The 7171-nt window shown below is 36.1% G+C and overlaps 1 long non-coding RNA gene across 2 annotated transcripts; it reads left to right on the forward strand.

The window, feature by feature from the left end:
- The first annotated feature begins 3445 nt into the window (after positions 1-3445).
- Positions 3446-6159, forward strand: LOC145559796 (uncharacterized). 2 transcript variants are annotated; one of them, XR_014092963.1, is made up of 5 exons: positions 3446-3881; positions 4210-5249; positions 5620-5711; positions 5842-5870; positions 5969-6159. It is a non-coding gene; the product is annotated as an uncharacterized LOC145559796 (long non-coding RNA). The 2 variants fall into 2 exon arrangements; XR_014092962.1 differs by having other exon boundaries at positions 3462-5249.
- Positions 6160-7171: the final 1012 nt, after the last annotated feature.

Below are 7171 nucleotides of genomic sequence, written 5' to 3' on the forward strand. Positions count from 1 at the left end.
GGTATGTTCCTTATGCATATGTATTTATATACATATTTTCATATACATTTGTGCTAACTGTCCTTGTATTTTGGAACAAGTTCCGCGAGAGACCGTGAACGACATGGTGAGGACTTTTCGCGCTTTCCGAGCTGCTTATCGGAGAGCTCTCATCACTTTGTCATGTCGTGATCATCGGATGGTTGCGGTAAGTTTATTATATATTTATTTTTCTTTTAACGAAGTTATCACACATTTTATGTATTAATCTTCGCTCGGATTTTGCAGGATGTGCAGCATCCGTCTGGGAGTCGCCGACCATCCTGACCTTCTTTGTACACTCATTTTTTTTTTATTAGGAAACAAATGTATATATTTTTTTTTGTTGTACATATGACACGTTTTTTGTATATATGTCATTTTCTTTTGTTTCCATGTGTACATTTTTTATTTTATTTTTTTACCTTTTTCTTTTTTTTATTATATATAAAAAAATTGCAAAAAATTTCGAGGGAGGGAAAGGTTCCCGACTTACCCCCTCGAAAAAATAACAAAAAGGAAAAAAAGGAATAGGAAAAAAGGAATGAAGAAAAGAAAAAAGTAAAGGAAAATAAAACAGAAAATAGGAAAAAAAAAAAAAAAAGAAAATATTAAGGAAAATGACACAAAGGTTAGTAAAAGGTAAGCGTATGATTTGTCTTAAGATCTCGTGGGATTCCGTCATTATGTAGTCCAAAATACGGAAATAATCCTAACTCACATGTCACGACAGAGCAGACGCGCGCAACTGTAGGAGTTGCGCGCGGCTGTCGCGCATGTGAATAGGTTGCGCGAGTACGTCGCGTGCAACTCATGAGTTGTGCGCGACACCTGCTGGTGAACTTTCCTTCGAGCAAAAATTGCTAAAATTTTGCCCCTCTTGGGTCTATTTAAGCGTGGTTTCGTGTAGGTTTTTAAGTATCTCGCATTCATTCGCTTAGTAATATCATAAGGAATTAAGAATTAATCTCTCTCCCCATTTTTTTATTCGAACAATGGTGAAAACCTTTGAACAACGTTTGAAGCAATGGGTCACCTCCCTCTCAACCGAGGATAAACTAGCTTTCAAAATTTACCCTTAGACCCTTTATTGAACTATATGAAACTAGTGATTAATTTTGATTTTCTTCATGCCGCTGTCAACCATTGGGACTCTAACCATCATCTTTTCTTGTTTAAAGGGGACGAGATTGTCCCACTTCCTGGCGAGTTTGGGGCCTTGCTAGGCTTCCCTACAAATACTCTCCCTGTGACCTATGCGCCTACCTTGTCGGATACCAAACCTATATTCCAAAGATTTTTTGGTTTGTCTGACAATGATTTGACTAACATTGGAAGTGAAGAAGGCGTGAATTTGATCCAATTTACTGAACACTTCATCGCCCCTCATGACAACATGACTAAACAACGCTTTAAAATTCGTGCTTTAAGTTATTGTCTTGTTATTAACTGTTTACTTAGGACAGGTGTAGACACCTACTTTTGGCCTCTTGTCCTGAAAGGAAGTGCAATGATGTTACAAAAATCCGTTCTTCATGTTAGATCAAAGTTGAAGTGTTTATGGACTACAAAAAGCATTCTGAAGTAAGTTAAAACCCAAATTTGAGACCAAGTTATCTTACATCCTTGTCCGATTACTAATTAGGCCTAAAAAGTGTTCATACATGTTTAAACTTGATTAATAACGGACCCAAATGCGTCTTATGCAATGATTGGATCCAATGGAACCTACATTGTTTAAAACCGAGCCAAACAGATAAACCAATCATCAAATTCTCATGCAAGGCCTATACAGATGGATAGCCCTTTCAAAGAGCTTTTCAACGGTATATTATAAGCCCAATTTCGAGCCAAAACGAAGAAGTTATGATCAAAAAACTAAATCGGGCCCTAAAACCGACACCCTTGCACTCCAACGACCATAACTTTTGATCCATAACATATTTTAACCTAATTCTAATGGCATTGGAAAGTAGACATTCAGATATTTACAATGATATCTCACACGCCTTAATCCAACTCTGCAATAAAAAGTTATGGAAGTTTTAAAAACGCGCTTTCGTATAAGGCAAACCGCAAATCAGCGCAACTCAATCAGTTGCGTGCGCCTGGTGCGCACGACTCATTGAGATGCGCGCGGCACCCAGCGCGACTCAGAGAGTTGTGTGCGCCACCTGACGGCACAGCTCTAAAACCCTAAACCTAGATCCCTACGCCTATAAATAGGGGTCTTCGTTCAGCATTACGAGGACTGGAAAAATCAGAATTAAAACCCTATTATTCTCAAAACCCAAATCTCTCTACTTCTCTTACTATCATACTACTTTTCCCTATTTCTTCCCAACTACTCTTCAACCCTAATCCATCCATTGAAGCTCTTGAAGTTACAAAGAAGAAAGAAAGTCCATAAACACATTAAACGAAGATTTAACATAAAAGAACGGTTAGTTTCCTGAGCACTTAGATAAATCACTTTTCCTTTATTGTTTAAATAACTTTAATTGAATAAATAGTGTTGTTTGATCACTTTAAACAAAATTTTAAATAATTAATTCACATAGTATTCTTTTGTTAATCAAGAATAGAATTTGATAATTTATTGTTGTTTTATCACTTAAGACAAGGCGAATATTGTTTATTTTGTTCTTTTCACGAATATTGATTAAACAAAGAATAACGACTTTTGCAATGTAATTCCTACGTGATTAATGCTTGTAAATAAAATCAAATAACTTAGTCTTTAGGTATCACGTTGCATATTTTTTTGGTAATGAAATTGTGAAAAAGGAAGAGCTAGTAGAGCCCGTGCTAGGGCTAGAATAGCGATTCCTCCCTAAAAGGAACGTAATTTTAGTACCCTCGCTCCCGAATTCATTTCTGGTTTATGTAGACCAATTTGGGCATGGGTAAACTTACAATTCTTGCTAATTATTCCATGAACTCCACATGGAAGAAAGGCATGAACAAGGTTTATGAGTTTTCCTAAAACTCATTGGCGATTTCTACTTTTTTCTTACAAAAAAGCGTGATGAGAGTATCATTTCTAATTCAAGGTCTCCCAAACAGTGAGGAATTCAAATCCTAATACATCCTAACAAGTGTAACGTCCTAGGCTTTTAAATGGCCATGGGCATCTAAGGAAGGACCCCCTACGATGGGATCACCCTCTTTACAGTGGCGACTCAACTGAGGACTTAGAGGTTACAAGATTAGTTCGTAGTTATGGTTCAAGGTTTCCAACACTAGGTTGCCTATGGATCGTAACGAGAACTAACTCGGATAATCTCTAGTTAGAGACACTAGTGGAAAAATTGCTATTAGCAGCACCCTATTAGCAACTGTCATTATATACGTTAGTTACAAAAGCAGTAATTGCAACTGGCATATGTTATGCCCGTTGCAAATATATTAGCATTTGCAGCTGACGTGATAATGAAGGCTGCTAATAATAATGAATTAAAAACTACAATATTTACTCGCAGCTCGCTAGTTAAATGCCTGCTACAAATACCAGGTCAAATAAAAATTGACTAAAGTACTTACAACAGACCCTACAGCGCCAGCTGCTAAAACATAAGGAGTACTCGCTTTTTTTTTTCCTAAAATAAATTATTATCTCGGGCTTAACATTCAATCAACCCGCCTCCTTCCTTCGCTCTCCTCCATTTTCGCCCATTCAAACCTTTCCTCATCTTTGATCTCCTCCATTTTTGCGCTCTTCTCATCATGTTCGCTCTTCCTACTCTTTTCATCATGTTCACTCTTCCTCAGCATCAACAATTTTCTAGTGGAGGTTGCCCTAATTTTGTGAAGCAGGTTTCCCTAATTTTGTTCACTCGTCCTCCATTGAAGCTGCTTCTTAGGTAATTCCGTTTTCAACTCTATCTTCCGATTGTTCATTGTGGATTAAATCTCCTTTATTGAAGAATTTCTCGAACTTGTTGTTTTTTGATGAGAAATATCAATGTTTATGAGTTGTCTAACCTTATTTGCTCATTTCATTGTTTTTACTGATCGGATGATTTTTTTTGGAGATTTAGAGTATATTGTTGAGATTTCTAGTATTTGGGACTGATTTTCGTCTTGTTTGAAGCAATACCATTGAAATTTAAAGCTTAAATTCCTCTAATTTTGAATTCTGTAAGGTCATTTTATTTTTTTGTCAATATTCTACAAACTCTCAAATTGTAGTGTCCGATCCTCATGACTTGGATTTAAGGATAAAGGTTAGTCTATGAGACCTTATTTTAGTTATTTACATTTCATTTCTTCACGTAACCGTCATTGTTTATGATTGTTTGAACTAGATTTGATCTTAGTTTTTGTGACAAAAGGTTGACAGAGAATACAAGCAGAAGGGATCATCACATGATATGATATTTAAGATCTCTTTCCGGCCTCATCAGCCACACGAGTTTTTTGATGACACATCTAGAAGGATGTGATCCAAACAATATGTATTGCTTATACTTTGCTGCATATTTGTCGATATACTTTTTTCTTAATGACTAGTCTATAAGCAAATGTTGTTGTGCTTGTGTTGTGCATCTTTCTCATGAATTCGATGTTTGATTGTCATGACTATCACTTAATACTGTAAAGGTTCAGACTTCTGGCTTTATATCATTTTTACTACCTATTTATTGTCCTATTGGTTTTTACATTTAATTAATCTCGTAGTAAAATATGAAAGAATTTGTAGAGAACCTGCAAGATTATCCCAGGGGAGTACTCGACATGTTGGCTATGTGTTTTGTGACACAGCTTGTGTTGCTAGGACTTGCTCAAGGGTTAAATGTTGTAAGGAAGGTTAAAGGAGTATTGAAGATGGATAAATACTTTGTAGTGTGTTTATATAAACTATAATTGCTCCATCTTACTGACGTATATACCACCTCTTAAAGTTTGTAAGGAATATAAATTTTCATGTTCAAGATTGAAATTAAAAGCATAGTGAAGTTTTCATTCAGTGAGGATTGTATTTTTGCACCCAAGCTGATTTTTTTTTTCAGATATTACTTCTACGGATTTATGATTGGTTAGTATAATCTAATAATTTATTGACTTCTTATTCCTAGCTTCTTTATATATGTTAAATACCTTCCTAACCACCAGTTTTTTTCGCCATTCTTCTCGTTGTTTTCAGTTCACTAGTCCTACAAGCTTTGCTATGAATATGGGTGTTCGTACTCCGCACTTGAGACCAACTTCCAATTTCAGCTCAAAATGTGGTACGAAGAGATTAGGATTGATTTTCTTTGTTGTGGTTTGTTCACAAGACATTGTCCAGTTTGATATGTAAATTATGTCCGTGATAGATTGATTGATTGATTAATAGATAGATTATCATAGTTTGTGTACTTGTGTGCATACACTAATTTGAGATTTAAGCTATAATGTTCTGTCATTGGCGAGAATACTTTCGCTGTCGTGTAGGTGGTATGTTCTGTTACATAGGGTAGTGCTGATTCTACAGAATGTGAGTTGACCTCCCTGGGCTATTTGCTAGGCAAGAGTCGAATTGGGATGTTATTGCTTAATGTGTGCTTAATTATACGTCCATAGAGGCTATTTTGATCCAGATTATATGTTGTTTTTCAGAGTTAATTTTGGGTGGAATTGTACAGCCAGTTGAGGTCTGTTTCAGAGTTAAGGCTTGGCAACGTTTTTCATGCTGCCAATATCATTTCCAGGTGGGTCTTTTCTTTGAAATCTTAATTCTTTTGAGTGATTGTGCTCCATATCATTGATATACTGTTAACTTTGATATCATACTTTTTTTGCATTATATATTGTTGATACTTCATATGCTCTTTTTAACAGGTGAAAGTATATTTCTAAGTATACTTAAGGTAAGGGGTATTGACTTTGTTATCTTTACTCTCATGAAGTTTCTGTATTCTTTAATCTCTAAAATAAAAAATTTAATTGTTTGCTTTATAAATTGCAGGTAGTTATAGGTGGTGATGCTTTTTCTCTTTTCGTCGAGTGGGCGAATGTGCATATTTTTTGGTGGAGTATGTAGGTTATTTAGAAGCCTATTAGAAGCCTTGTAATTTAGTTTTTAATTTGTAATTAATGTATATTTCATAACTAAAAAATAATTTGTTAAAATAATATTAAAATAGTTTGTATATCATACTTAAGGAATTGCAATTTTTGTTTTATTTAAAGAAATGACTATTTGCAACTGGCGTAGTCCTTAGCCAGCTGCTAATAGCCTTTTTTTTTTTATTCTAAAAGAAAGACTATTAGCAGCTGGCCTAGTACTATGCCAGCTATGCCAGCTGCAAATAACCACTATTAGCAGCTGGCCTAGTACTACGCCAGCTGCAAATAACCACTAGTAGTAGCTGGCCTAGCTCTACGCCAGTTGCGAATAATGACTATTAGCAATGAACAAGCGCTAGTTGAAAATAATATTCTCATTAGTAACCCCCGCAATAGCAGCCCTACGCGCCAGTTGCTAAAAGCCACTTTTTTGCCAGTTGCTAATAGCGTTTTTTCCATTAGTGAGAGCGAGACTCGAATGCATAATATCTTCCTTTTTCACAAAAGTAAAAATCAAACAAGCAACATTGCATCATGCATAATCATAGCACAATTTAACCATTGGGGATTGACTCATTGATTTGGGGTTGCCAACACTAGGCTTCTATCCCAAAATCAATAACAATCATCCCACCCATATTGCTAACAAAATGTTGGGAGGGCTATGTCGTGGGTCAACACGTTGAGTGATTGATTCGTGCATTGTCCCTTAAGATATGGTACCTTTGGACACCCAAGCCTTGACCTTAGAATGACATTGTATGCTTTGACAGTTCCTTTTATGTGCTTATGTGACTACATGAATATGTGTTTCGTGTCTAATCTGACTAATTCCAACTTATTACCTAGAGATATAATAAAAAAAATTCTCATCTCATAGTTGAACACTTTTGTATTACCTTGGTAGATTCTCATCTCATAGGCATTCTTCGCAGGAGCCTGATGTGCAGTACCGGCCATGGAACGACTTGGTTGTCCCTGGGCTAGCCGCGCAGTACACTGCTGAGCATCGCTATTTCTTAGGGACGTATGGAGCGATGGCATATTTGGGAGAGAGGGTTACTATTCAGCACTCCTCGGATGTTTTCGTCGTTCTTGCTTC

Source organism: Chenopodium album, chromosome 9 (assembly GCF_948465745.1).
Source record: "Chenopodium album chromosome 9, dcCheAlbu1.1, whole genome shotgun sequence".
NCBI classification, from domain to species: domain Eukaryota; kingdom Viridiplantae; phylum Streptophyta; class Magnoliopsida; order Caryophyllales; family Amaranthaceae; genus Chenopodium; species Chenopodium album.